The sequence below is a fragment of the Rhipicephalus sanguineus genome, unplaced genomic scaffold (genome assembly GCF_013339695.2).
Source record: "Rhipicephalus sanguineus isolate Rsan-2018 unplaced genomic scaffold, BIME_Rsan_1.4 Seq362, whole genome shotgun sequence".
NCBI classification, from domain to species: Eukaryota; Metazoa; Arthropoda; class Arachnida; order Ixodida; family Ixodidae; genus Rhipicephalus; species Rhipicephalus sanguineus.
In genome coordinates this window covers 97,248-112,404 of record NW_023615102.1, presented here as the reverse complement: position 1 = coordinate 112,404, position 15,157 = coordinate 97,248, and positions in this window count along the sequence as shown.

The following is a 15,157-nucleotide window of genomic DNA, read 5'->3' as shown; positions in this document are numbered from 1 at the left end:
CTTCAAATGGTAGAAAATGGTACGGGTTTCTGAAGAGCTGGCCGGAACTTCGTGTCTTCATTCCAGTGTTTGATGTCACCAAATTTATTTGGACACGAGGCATCCAGCTGCACAGAATACATTTTGGGTACGTATACGTAACAGTACTTGCGCCTATGTCCTTTACGTCACAGACGCAGGCGTAGCGCTAGCTCAAACAGCGAAAATTTTTAGCACATTTACACAGCAGCTATTCAATGAAACAAGCAGGATTCCGCCCATTTCAATATCGGCCTAAACCATTAGAGTAGCAACAGTTACGCTTGTCAAGCATCATTGTAACAGGATTGAAATCGCGCGGATAGCTTCCAAAAGGGATCTGTGAAACGAAACCACAGGTGATACTCCCTGATTAAAATAGATACTCCGACTTAAACACAACAAAGAACGCGATGCGCTCAAGGATCTCAAGTCAGACAATTCTATTGTCATCCTTTCGGCTGATAAAGGAAAAAGGCACGGTTTTGCTAGACCGAAGGGACTATGAGGAGAAAATGCACAACATCTTGAGCGATTCCTCGCATTTTGTGAAGCTGACCCGTGACCCGACAGCAAAATCGGAACGACAACTGGTGGAACAGTTACGGGCACTGCGCAACAAGGGAGGCACTGATCAAGCGTTGTACCGCCGAACTGTTTTCTTCGGATGGGGCCACGCCAACGATTTATGGGCTGCCCAAGGTTCACAAGGAGGGCTGACCTCTTCGCCCTATCGGTGTCCTTCGTTGGGTCACCAACTTATAACTTGTCAAAGTTTCTGGTTGGGTTGCTGGGACCGTTAACCGAGAACAATGGCCGGTCAGTCAAAAACTCTCGGGAATTTGCAACTGTTGTGCGTACGCAGCAGCTTGATGATGATGATGTGATGGTATCTTTTGACGTTGTTTCTTTATTCACAATGTTCCTGTTGTCCTGGCAATTGAGGTTGCGGAGGCCCGTTGAAAGAGGACATGATTTGCAAAGTCGTACGTCGATGTCGGTAGAGGATATTGTAATTTTGCTGCGGTTTTGCCTGAACAAACGTACTTCAGTTTCAACAACACAGTTTACCACCAATATTGAAGGTTGCCCTATGGGATGTCCAGTATCCGTCACCATGGCCAGCTTAGTGATGGAGCACGTCGAAACACGGGCGCTGGAGGTTCTACCTTTTCAGTTGAAACTATACCGTAGGCATGTTGATGACACTTTCGTCATCCTGAAGAGGGCAAATCTGGTTGCTTTCCATGAGGCACTGAACGGCGTACATCCTGCCATTAAGTTTACCTATGAAGTAGAGAAGGATAACGCCTTGCCATTTTGGATATACTTGTCCGCAGGGCTTGTAATGGCGGGGTGGAAACAACAGGTGTACCGGAAACAATGCGATACCGGAGGCTTTTTGTCCTTCCACTCACATCACCCGGCCGAGCACAAACGGTCCGTCGTGAGGATGTTCTTGTCCCGTTGCGATGCTGTTTGTTCTGAGCAGCACTTGCGGCGACATGAGATGGAAAATGTGGTTGGTGCGTTGGAGCAAAGGCATTATCCGAGGACGTTATCAACGACACCATGAGACGTATGCGAGGGGGAACAAGAAGTGCGGCACGAGAAAACACAACATCCATTGTTTCCATTCCTTACGTTGAGGGCGTGTCAGACTGTGTTCGGAGAGCACTTCGTCCGCTGAGGCATTAAAACCGTTTTCAGACCTCACTGTACCTTGGGAACGTGTTCACCAAGGCCTAAGACCGCACCCCTGCGAACGATCAAAGCGGGGTCGTCTACAAGGTACGTGCGGGGACTGCGACGCCACATACATCGGCGAAACAGGCACGAAGCGGTCAACGAGGCTCAAAGAGCACAAAGGGGACGTCGCCAAAGCCATCCATGCACACATTCCAAGAGCGAACTCGTCGAAAACTGCTGGACGACGGGGCATGCCTTCGTCTTCAGTATGCGACGACGCTGGTTCGGGAACAAAGGTGGGGCAAGAGAAAGCTTCTCGAGTCGTGGTTCAATCCGTTGTGACAGGTCGGCGTGCAACAGCAACCGTGGCCCCCTACCGGATGTGTACAGAGACATACGGGACTAGAAATAGACTGGGTATACCTTCGCTCCATTCGGTGCCAGTTCATACTGAAAATGCCACCCGCATAGCGAAACGTCTGTGTAGTTTTTTTTGTTATATTTTGTTGTGTTAAGTCGGAGTATCTATTTTATCATGAACTCTCCTGGCTTTTGGAACATTTTTATCACTCCCTGATAGCACGGCTTGTGAGCAAGACGCATTTGCTTCGACGAGAGTGCTCGTGAAGCAAAAAATTCCACTCCACGAAGCTATCCGGAAGCATGCACTATTATTGCGATGCATGTTGAAATGATGAGTTTTCGCAAAATGTTGCGCGCAACTTGAAATATGCGGCAACAAAGCATAGTTTTCACTCTTTCGCGAGCTGCACTACAATTATGACTCAGGCGTACTACGCGAGAATGTTTTTAACAAATGTAACAGCGTACGTGCCTGACGAGGTTGCTTCCGCAGCCTGCTCAGCACGTACTGTATACATTGCGGACTTTCATGAGCAAAGTGTTCTTGATGTTTAATAAACACAGCGAAAAATGTCCAGGTTAGAAAAAAAAAGCGAAACACGCTCTTCGGGGGACTGAGATTCGCCTTTGCTCTGCGTAGCGTCTGCTGGCATGGCAGTCCAGGACGTTGCTTCGTAGAGTTTGCGATAGATGGCCGCGACGCCGATGCAAATTGGGCGCTAACGCATAGCATTCTCTTTGTTCTGGTCTAAGGTGTCCATACCCAAACACGCTCGCCGGGCTGGTATTCCACGAAGCGTCGTCGGAGATTGTAACGGCGCTGTCGCCATCTGCTGATTCTTGATGCGTTGACGGGCGCGCTGTCGGGCTTCTTCGCGCTGAAGGTAAACAATGACGTCCGGGATTTCTTCGTCGGGGATGCTGGGTACAAGCGTCGAGCGTCGTTGCCGGGTGCCTTCCCTGGACCAACTTGTAGGGCGTCATCTGCGTCGTTTCTTGCACGGCCGTTTTGTATGCGAAGGTCACGTACGGAAGGATGCCATCCCAGGTCTTGTGTTTAACGTCGACGTACATGGCCACATGTCGGGGATGGTCTTATTTAGGCGCTTGGTCAGGCCATTGGTCTGTGGGTGGTAGGCGGTGGTCCGGCGGTGGCTTCTCTGGCTGTATCTCAGAATCGCCTGAGTTAGGTACGGCAGTAAGCTGTACCTTTGTCAGTGATGAGGACCTCTGAGGCGGCATGACGTAGGACGACGTTCTCAACGAAGAACTTAGCTACCTCGGCGGCACTGCCTTTGGGCAGGGCGGCGTGTTTCGGCGTAGCGGTTAGATATTCGTAGCTACGACGATCCAATTATTACCTCTAGTCGACGTTGGGATGGCCCCAGGAGATCCATCCCGATCTGCCGGAACAGTCGCCGAGGTGTCTCGATCGGCTGAAGAAAGCCCACTGGTCTTGTTGGTGGTGTCTTGCGTCGCTGACAGTCTTGGCATGTCCTTATGTAGTGAGTGACGTCAGCGGCAAGGCGTGGCCAGTAGCACTTTTCCTGTATTCTTGCCAGCTTTCGGGAAACACTGCGGTGTCCTGCTGTCGGGTCGCCGTGCAGGGCCTGGAGGACTTCCGGTCGCAATTATGAAGGCACCACGAGAAGCTACTTGGTTCGAAGTGGTGAGAAGTTCTTCTTTTGGAGAACGCCAGCGCGTAAGAAAAACGACGCCAATGCTCACTTCAATACTCTCGGAACGACAGTGGTCTTGCCCTCGAGTTTTCCATAAGGGCTCTGAGTGCAGGATTAGATCGCTGTTCAGCGAAATCGTCCGCACTTATGGTTCTCAAGAAGTAATCATCATCCTGCTCGTCTTGCGGCGGTTGGTCCACGGGTGCACGAGACAGGCTGTTGGCGTCAGAGTGTTTTCATCTGGACTTGTAAACGACCGTAATGTCGAATTCTTGAAGTCTCAAGCTCCATCGTGCGAGGCGACCTGAAGGATCCTTCAAGTCAGCTAGCCAACACAAGGCGTGGTGGTCGCTCACAACTTTGAAGGGCCTGCCGTACAGGTAGGGGCGAAACTTGGATGTAGCCCAGATGATGGCCAGGCACTCCTTTTCTGTTGTGGAATAGTTAATTTCTGCCTTTGATAGCGACCGGCTAGCATAGCTGACAACCCTTTCCATTCCGTGGGTCTTCTGCACAAGAACGGCGCCTACTCCTACGCTGCATGGGTCGGTGTGGATTTCCGTATGGGCGTATTCGTCGAAATGCGCAAGTATCGGAGGCGTCTGCAGGCGTCGTTTCAATTCTTGAAATGCTTGAAGTTGCGAGGTTTCCCACCTGAATTCATTCGACATCGGTCTTCGTGAGTTGCGTCAGTGGCTCGGCGATCCGTGAAAATTTGTTGACGAAACGTCTGTAATAGGCGCACAAGCCCAGAAATCGGCGTACGGCCTTCTTGTCGGTGGGCGGCGGGAAGCCAGTAATGGCAGTTGTTTTCCGTGGGTCCGGGCGAACTCCATGCTTGCTAAGGACATGGCCCAACAAAAGAGTTAGTCGTACGCGAAGCGGCACTTTTCTGACTTTAAGGTGAGTCCAGAGGTCTTGATTGCTTGAAGTACAGTTTCAAGGCGGCGGAGGTGTTCGTCAAAGCTTGAGGCGAACACAACGACGTCATTCGAGTACACAAGGCACGTATTCCACTTCAATCCAGCCAGCACGGTGTCCATAACGCGCTGGCATGTCGCAGGTGCCAAGCAAAGACCAAAGGGCATGACTTTGAACTCGAAGAGGCCGTCTGGTGCTATAAAGGTGGTCTTCTCTTGGTCTCTCTCGTCGACTTCGATTTGCCAGTTGCCGGTCTTGAGGTCCATCGACGAAAAGTACATCGCGTTGTAGAGTCGATCCAGGGTGTCGTCTATCCGTGGGAGAGGGTACACGGCCTTCTTTGTGATTTTGTTCAGGCGGCGATAATCGACGCAGATGCACAGGATTCCGCCTTTATTCTTCACTAACACCACGGGTGATGCCCACGGACTCTTCGAAGGCTGGATGATGTCGTCGCGTAGCATTTCATCGATCTTTATCGTCTCGCGTTCTGGCGTCGAAACTCTGTACGGGCTCTGGCGGAGTGGTCTGGTACTTTCCTCAGTTATGATGCGGTGTTTTGCGACTGGGGTCTGCCGAATTCTTGACGACGACTAAAAGCAGTCCTCGTATTGCAGGAGCAGGGTTCTGAGCTGTTCTTGCTTATGCATCGAAAGGCTCGGATGGAAGTCGAAAGCTGGTTGAGGAGCTCGGTTCGTCGGAGTAGATTCGGTAGAATCGGTGAAGGCGATAACACTGGTGGCTTCCACATTTTCTTCGATGTAGGCAACCGTCGTGCCTTTGTTCACGTGCTCGTTGCTAAAATTCGTGAGCACCATTTTTGCTTTCCCTCCACGCAGCTCGGCTAGTCCTTTTGCGTCGCAAATCTCGCGTTGATCAACAAGTGCTGGTCTCCTTCAACAATGCCTTCAAGGTCTGCTGATTTTTGAGTGCCGAGGGAAATAATGACGCTCTTGCGAGGAGGGAGCGTGACATGGTCTTCGAGCACATTCAAGGCGTGCTTTAATGGTAGCGTGTGCGGTGGTAATGCTTTTTCTGTAGATCATGTTATCGACTTGGTTCTCAGGTCGATGACTGCACCTTGAAGGCCAAAGAAGTCCATACCAAGTATGACATCCCTGGAGCAATGCTGTAGGACTACGAGGTTTGCGGGATAAATCCGGTTGGAGACCCTCGCTGTGCAGATTCCTGCCGGCGTTACTAGGTGACCTCCAGCTGTCCGGATTTCGGGGCCTTCCCAGGCTGTCTTGACTTTCTTCGCCTTCGTGGCACACGGTCCAGTGATGAAAGAATATTCGGCTCCGGTGTCGACGAGAGCTGTAGCGCTGTGGCCGTCGATAAGAACGTCGAGGTCGCTAGTTCGTCGTCTTGCGTTGCGGTTGGGTCGTAGCGTGGGATCACGGCTTCGTCGATTTGTCCCGCTGTTTCGACGTTGCGTCGTCAGGTTTTCTTCGGGCCACGAAGTTTCGTCGTGAGGGCTTCGTCCGGTTTGCGTCGTGTTCTTAGGGCATCGTCGTGGCGTTGTCGGTGGCGGCGGAAGAGGATTTTCGGTAGTTCGTCGTACAGCAACCGCACCTCCATCAGTTGCTGCCCTTAGTTTTCCGGATACGGTCTAGGTGACCGGCCCCGCGCTGGGCCAGTGTACGGCCGGCGTTTGGGAGAGACGTAGCGGCCTGGTGATGGCGATCGGGAGGATTCTCGGGGAGTCCATTGAGCTCCTGCGAGATAGTCGGCGATGTCGCGTGGCCGTTCACCTCGTTCTGGACATGGCGCGTTGATGGCAAATCCCCGCAGGCCCACCTCACGGTAGCGGCAGCGGCGGTAGGTGTGACCAGCCTCTCCGCAGTGGTAGCAGAGCGGTCGGGGGCACGCCAGACATCGATTTGCCTCGGGGTGCAGCGCTGGCCGACAGGTGGACTGTAGGGCGTCGGTGGCGGCGGCGGCGTCTGGCGACGGTACTGCGGCGGTGTGTCGTCTTGGCGTGGGCGTGGAGGATGAGCATGACGGCGGGCTGCAGCAGCATAGCTCATAGCTTGCGGCTGCGGCTCTGCTAGCTGAGGCGCGCCAAGTGAGTGCTGATCTCCTGGCGCACGACGTCGGTGATGGAATCTACTTGAGGTTGCGACGAAGGTAGAATTTTTCGCAGCTGATGCACGATTGCTCGAATCGTCTCACGCAGGTCGGCGGATTCTAGTGCTTGAACGTCGGCGTAGCTTGTGGCCGAGAAGCTGCGGTTGTATTGCCGCGTTCGCATCTCAAGCGTTTTCTCGATTGCCGAAGCCTCCGAAGCAAATTCAGCGACCGTCTTCGGTGGGTTCCTTATCAATTTAGCGAAGAGTTCCTGTTTGACACCGCGCATGAGGAACCTCACTTTCTTCTCTTCGGGTATACTTGGGTCGGCGTGTCGAATGAGGCGATTCATTTCTTCCGTGTAGATGGCAATATTTCATTGCGCAGCTGCACATGGGTCTCCAGCATAGCCGCGGCCCGTTCCTTGCGGACCACGCTCGTGAACGTGCTTAGGAACGCCGTTCGAAAAAGATACCATTTGTAGGGCGGGTTTTCGGTTCTCGAACCACGTCCTCACGGCGTCTTCTAGGTAGAAGTATACGTGGCGCAGCTTGTCCTCGTAGTTCCAGTTATTAAATGTTGAGACCCTTTCGAAGGTTTCGAGCCAAGATTCGGGGTCTTCACATGGCGAACCACGGCAGGTCGGCGGCTCTCTGGGTGGCTGCATCATGATCGCCGTAAGGGACACTGCGGCAGTCATCGTCCCTGTTCTCATCGTTGCCGTGGCCCTTGGCTTGTCCGGTATAAGCCCGTATTCTCGTGGGAGACCTTGCTGTCTCCCACGAGGCAGCAAGGTCTCGGTCTTGCAGTCTGCTGCTGCCTTGCTGTCTTGGTCTTGCTGTCGTGGGAGACAGCAAGGTCTTGCCGTCTCCCACAAGACAGCAAGACAGCAAGACTGCGGGTCTGCCGCGGTCTGCGGGAGACCCGCAGACCGCGGTGCGATCTTTCATAAGCTTCACGATTCTTTTTGACCATTCCGTTAAGATTGCGCGCAGAACGGGAATAGTCTAGTTTCTTTGAAATATTTCGCGGCCACCAGCGACAACGCTGGAATCTTCGATGGCGCACATATAAATGCCGCCACGATGTACCGCCTGCCTGTTTTATGGATGGCCGACGCGCTGCTCAGTGCTACCCGTGTACAGGGTGTATTGCTGTAGTTTGCCTTTTCGTTTCCGCTCCGCTTCCCGGCCACAAGTTCGGCCAAAGAGCTTCATCTTGGACACGCCGACAGCTGCCTTCGTTGACGGCACGACCCGGTTACATCTGGTGGAGGTGCGGCTTCATGATCCGGACGCCACCGCGTGGTGTTGACCTAAGCCCAAGCCGCGAAGACGCCGCCAGAGACACCCGGATGGTCAAACTAGCCGCAGGCAGAAGCGACTAGAGCCAGAGTACGGGCTTCTTCGCGGAACACAAGGCAATCCAAGAGCGTGACCTCGACCGCAGGGACGATGACAACTGGTGTGCTGCCTACACCGATCGGGCTCCGGCAGCCCATAAAGCGCCAACATTCCGCGGATTATTATTCGAACACCCGGAAAGTTGGCTGTAGGCATACGACCGGGTTGCTGTATTCAACCACGGGAGCAACGTCTATTTCGCCTTGTAGGATGCGGCTAGGACGTGGTTCGAGAACCAAGAGTCAACCCTGACAACGTTGGACATTTTGCGCTGCAGGTTCTTGGCCACCTTCACGAGCGTCGTCCGAAAAGAGGGCCGATGCTCTCCACGACACCCGTGTCCCACTGCAAAACAAGAACATGGCACTTTTCACTAAACAAATGACCGCTCTTCCTCCACGCAGACCCGGAAATAGCACAACCAACTAGCCCAGTCAGCCACTTTATTAAAAAAGCGCTTGTCCCGTCTGTTGCTGCCCCCGTGTGTTAACCTTAAGTAAGGACAACCAACTACAGTCAGCCACTTCAGCACACAACGCGAACCAGACAGAGCACTAACGACGAAACCTCGTGGATCGAAGTAGACCTGACGACGCAACGGGGAAGCAGCGCAACAAACCGACGTAGCCGTGACCCGACGCCACGACTAAACTGCAATGCGAGACGAAGTAGCGACCTCGACCTTCTTATCGTCGGCCACAGCGTCACAGTTCTCGTCGACACCGGAGCCGACTATTCCGTCATCAGTGGGCAGTTCGCGACAAAGCTGCAGAAAGTAAAGACTGCTAGGAGTGGACCCGAAATCCCGACAGCTGTAGGCCACCTGATAACGCCGAATGGTGTCTGCACGGCGAGAGTCACCGTCAATAACCGGACTTATCCTGCGAGCTTTGTAATCCTACAAAACTGCTCCGGGGATGTGACCCTTGGAATGAACTTCCTAAGTGACCACGGCGCCGTCATAGACCTGAGGTCTGAGTCGATAACACTAACCTCAGACAAAGCGATCCCACCCCACGCGACGCCAGAGACCCATGTATTGAATGTAATAGAAGAGCAGGCGACCGTTCCGCCGCGCTCCAGCGTCATTTCCGTCGGCATCGAAAAACCTGCGAACCTTGAAGGCGTCATACAGGGCGATCAGCACGTGCTCCTGAACCGTCAAACTTGCGTCGCAAGCGGCATAGCAGAGCTGCGTGATGGTAAAGCAAGGTAGTGCTGACAAACTTGAGCCTCGACTATAGGCACCTCAACATTGGTACGACCGTCGCCTACATCGACGAATGTGTGGCCGACAGCAACGCCTTCGCCCTCTTCGATGCTGCCGAACCTGCTTTTACGAATCGAGTTCCTGAAGCAGATTTGGACGTCAACCCGAGCCTTCCGAAGGCCAAGCAAGACTAGATAAAACCCTGCTCCTGCAATACAAAGACTGCTTCTCGTCGTCGTCAAGAATTCGACAGACCCCAGTCACGAAACATCGCATCATAACAGAAGATGTGCGCGACCAATCCGTCAGAGCCCGTCACGAGTTTTGACGTGAGAACGTGGGGCCGTCAAGAAACAGGTCGACGAAATGCTACGCGATGACATCATCTAGCCATCCAGGAGTCCGTGGGCGTCACCTGTGCTGTTAGTGAGGAAGGCGGATGGGACCCAAAATTTCTGCGTCCATTATCGTCGCCTGAACAAAATCACGAAAAAGAACGTGTACCCTCTGCCACGTATAGAGGACGCCCTTGATCGACTCCACAATGCGAAGTACTTTTCTTCGATGGACCTCAATACCGGCTACTGGCAAATCGAAGTCGACGAGAGAGACCGAGGAAAGACTGCTTTCATAACAGCGGACGGCCTGTTCGATTTCAAGGTCAGCCCTTCGGTCTTTGCTCGGCACCTGCGACATTCCAACGAGTCGTGTATACAGTATTAGCTGGCTTGGAGTGGCAAACTTGCCTGGTTTACTTGGACGACGTCGTTGTGTTTTCCTCGATCTTCGACGAACGCCTCCAGCGCCTTCAATCCGTACTTCAAGCAACCAAGAGCTCTGGGCTCACCCTGAAGCCATAGAAGTGCCGCTTCGCCCTCGAGGAGCTCTTGTTATTGGGTCACGTGATGAGGAAGACTGGAGTGCACCCAGACCCGCAGAAAACAGCTGTCATCGCCGCTTTCCCGCCTCCCACCTACAAAAAGGCCGTGCGCCGATTTCTCGGCTTGCGCGCCTATTACAGACGCTTTGTCAGACTTTTCACGGATTGCCGAGCCACTAACGCAGCTCACTAAGACCGACATCGAATTCAGGCGGCAAACAGCGCCAGTCGAAGCATTTCATGAACTGAAACGACGACGCCTCGAGACAACTCCTATACATGCGCATTTCGACGAATACGCCGATACGGAGATTCACACCGATTCAAGCAGCGTAGGACTCGGCGCCGTCCTTGTGCAGCCGACGGATGGACTGGAAAGGGTTATCAGCTATGCTTGCTTAAGACTTCAAGAATTCGAAATTACCGTCGTGTACAAGTCCGGAAGGAAACACTCCGACGCCGACTGGTTGTCTCGTGCCCCCATCACCCACCACCACCCGACGACCAGGATGATGACAATTCTGGGAGCCATAAGTGCCGACGACTTCGCCGAACGACAGTGAGCCGACCCGCAACTGAAAGCTCTAGTAGAATACCTGGAGTGACGGACCATCGTTGTCCGAAAAATATTCAGGCAAGGATTGGTATCATTTTCCCTGAAAAACAATGTCCTCGTATAGAAGAACCTCTCTCCGGCCTGAGCCACCTACCTTATCGTTGCACCTTCGGGACTGCGACCAGAAATTTTGCATGACCTGCACGACAACCCGACGGCTGGACACCTCGGACTTTCCCGCGCGCGCGCACAAGTACAGGAAAAGTACTACTGGCCGCGTCTTTCCGCCGACTTCACTCGCTACGTAAAGACGTGCCGAGACAGTCAGCGACAGAAGACACCGCCCACGAGACCAGCAGGCTTCCTTCAGCCTGTCAAGTCTCCTCGGCGACCTTTCCAGCAGATCGGGATGGACCTCCTGGGGCCGTTCCCAACGACGACTTCCGGAAATAAATAGATCGTCGTGGCTACCGACTACCTCACCCGCTACGCCGAAACAAAATCCCTGCCCAAAGGCAGTGCCACTGAGGTAGCCATGGTCTTCGTTAGAGCATCGTCCTTCGACACGGCGCCCCAGAGGCTCTCATCACCGACAGAGGTACGGCGTTTACGGCTGACCTAACTCAGATCTTGGAATACCCCACACAAGTCACCGCCGGACCACCGCGTACCACCCAGAGACCACAGGCCTGACCGAGCATCTAAATAAGACCATCGCCGACATGCTGGCCATGTACGTCGACGTCCAACACAAGACGTGAGCCGCCATCCTTATCCTTCCATACGTGACCTTCGCGTAAAACACGGCCGTACAAGAAACGACGCAGATGACGCCATACAGGTTGGTCTACGGACGGAGCCCGGCAACGACGCTCGACGCCATTTACCAAACGTGACCGCCGAGGAAAACATCGACGTGACCACCTACATATAACGCTGAAGAAGCACGACAGCTTGCCCACTTACGGATCAAGACGATCATACGAATGACAGCCACCGCTGCAACCTTCGACGACGGCACATGGAATACCAACGCGGTGACCGTGTAAGGGTATGGACGCCAATACGCCGACGGGGACTTAGTGAGAACCTTCTTCGACGATACTTCAGACCGTACAGGCTACTTCGACGCCTCGGCTCAATAGGCTACGAGGTTGTCCCTGACGGCATTACGAACTCTCAGTGGCACCGTGTGCGACCTGAAGTTGCACATCGGAGCGCTTGTGTTACGTGTCCTTCTCCGTTGGTCTGTTGTTTTCGCCGGCGCTGTTCTACTACAATTATGAACCAACTAGCCCAAAAGTACATTTTGACAAGTTGTCCATGTCGTGCGCCTCAAGCCCTATTACGCGCGTTAGTGAATCTGAGGACTGTACCTTTGATTTATTATTGTACTTTTTTGCTTTATTGTTGTTATTTATTGTCGCAGCATTGGCCACACCCCTCGTGTTCTGTTTTAGGCATCAGGACGATGCTTTCTCAGAGGGGGGCATTACCACGCACGCTTGTTGTTATCACTTTTCCAGTATTAAATGCGAAGCATTTCTTAGCGAACCTCTGGCACTTTGAGCGTTTCTATCTACGTATCTATCTATCTATCTAGCCGCCTACGTCTGGGTGCTCTCATGATCGCCTCCTTAACTTTTAAATGCGAAGCATTTCTTAGCGAACCTCTGGCACTTTGAGCGTTTCTATCTACGTATCTCCAACTATCTATCTAGCCGCCTACGTCTGGGTGCTCTCATGATCGCCTCCTTAACTTAGTGTAGAGCAAAATTTGCATGGGAGGGTAAGAAGATTTGACGAATATGATTGCCGGGTCATGACATCAATAACCTTAAAATCCTGTCGCGTACGTCGTCAAACCCTTACCACTAGACACGTGTGGCACATACCCGTTTACCACGGGCCGCGGTGTACGGGTATGCGCCACAGGTGATTGACAGTTTATATCTACCCAGGAACGGCGAGAACACACATTGGTAACTTAAATGCTAGAGTGTTAAGGAAAACCAACATCGGCAACGTTGACTCAACGAATGGAAAGAATGAAAATTAGGATCCTAGCAGGAATCGAACCCAAGCATTCTGCGTGGCAATCAGTTATTCTACCACTGAGCCACGCCAGGTCTATAAACTGGTTTGGAAAAACTGCCTACGCAGGCGTAATAACGGTGCACCGTCAATTGTGGTTGTGGTGCTGGCTATCTAATTTGACAAGAAAGCAATAAACATTACATGATACTCCTACGATGTGTACTCCTACGATACAGGCGCTATATCAGTAACATCTGTAGTTCCAGTGTTGGCTCCGCTTTCACAGCAGTCTAATAAACACTACGTTTGTATTCCTATGATTCAGCAAGCTATATTGAAGCATTGCTCGACCCCGGAGGAATACATTACCGAAAGTTACATATGATATCCACATCACCGCACGGTAAGGTGCACTTCGTCCACCAGAACAACGCAGTGTCCTCTTCATTTCTTACGAGGCTAGGCGATGGCCTCATGCTGACCGAGGATGATGCCAGATTGATTGACAGACGCTTTGTAGACTCGGCCACATAGGCCACATACGCCCAGGTAGTCTACGAATACGACAAACACCGCCCACTGATGTTGGTCTACGTAGCACTATCCAGGCCTACAAGCGTCGACGGCCTATACCTGGCCAACGCGAAGGGCGGCTTCAGGTTCCGACATGTCGCCGGCTCTGTCGACAGACAATGTGTCGACGAAATGAACGAGGCATCCACGAATTCCAACAGCTCTACTATACCACATACTTCACTACACATGGACCCCTCGTCACCACGATCACGACCGGATCCTTTAACAAGTCATGACCATCTGCTGGTGCTCACTGATCACGGTGACGATGCCCTTGTTCAAGAACTGTCAAGAACTTCTTGCACACATGCGCACAGGTTCGTGAAACGTGCATGCGTTCTCGGGACACGTATAAGCACTACATATCAGCTTACCGCTTCTGGTGTTGGTAATACCCACGTTGCCATTGGCAGCGTTACCCAACCGTAAACAACTGGTTATATAACACATATGCGGCTCTTCAACCTATATATGTGTGCGTATAAAATTTATACAAATCTTTAGCGTCATTTTGTAACATGTCGCTCAGTAAAATAAGTTACGCCACTGTCACCTACCCGCCGCATGCTTCGCATAACATCGACTTCCACGGTACGTGGGATCTGCCGAACTTTTTTTGGTTTTCGGCCACAAAGACTGTCAGCAACGCTAAGCGGAAACCGCGCCTCTTTGTTCCAGAAGCTTCGCGATTATTGTACATCGTTTTAAGATGGCGCGCAAGACGCGAATACTCGAGCTTATTCCAGAGCCTGCGCGACAACCAGTGATAACGCTGGAATTTTCGACGGCACATGTATAAATGCCGGCGTGCTTCACCGCTTGTCAGTTGATCGACGGCCGACGCTCTGTTCGCCGCTATCAGCGGTTACCGTGTGTAATTCTAAATTAAATTTCCGTTTCTCGGCCACAAGTTCGGCCACATAAAGCTTCATCTTGGACACGTCGCCTGCGGTCTTCGTCCCCGTCACGACCCCGTGACAATATCAAAGTTTCGCCCCTACCTTACGGCAGGCTCTTCAATGTTGTGAGCGACTACCATGCCTTGTTTCGGCTAGCCAACTTGAAAGATCTTCGGGTCGGTTCGCGCACGGTGGAGCCCGAGACTTCAAGAATTCAACATTACCGTCGTTTACAAGACCGGACGAAAACACTCCGACGCCGACTGCCTGTCTCGTGCCCCCGTCGACGCACCGCCGCAGGATGACCAGGATTATGACTGCTTCTTAGGAACCATAACTGCCGACGACTACGCTGAACGACAACGAGCAGACCGTGAAGTCAGGGGCCTCATGGAATACCTCGAGGGCAGCACCACCGTCGTCTCGAAGGTATTTAAGAGAGCACTAAAGTCGTTAATTGCGAAATGGCTTTCTTCAAAAGAAGAACTCCTCGGCACTTCGAGCGAAGCACTTTCTCGTGGTGCCTTCAGCATTGCGACCAGAAGTCCTGCAGGCCTTACACAATGGCCCGACCGCAGGACACCTGGGTGTTTCCCGCACGCTCGCAAGATTGCAGGAAAAGTGCTACTGGCCACGCCTTCTCGCTGACATCGCTCGTAACGTAAGGACTTGCCGACATTGTCAGCGACTATGCCACCCGGACTTCTACTGTCCATCCAGCCACCTCACCAGCCGTTCCAGCAATTTGGGAAAGATTTACTGGGGCCGTTCCCGACCTCGACTTCCCGAAACAAGTGGATCATTATAGCTACCGACTACGTCACCCACTATACCGAGACAAGGGCCCTGCCTAAAG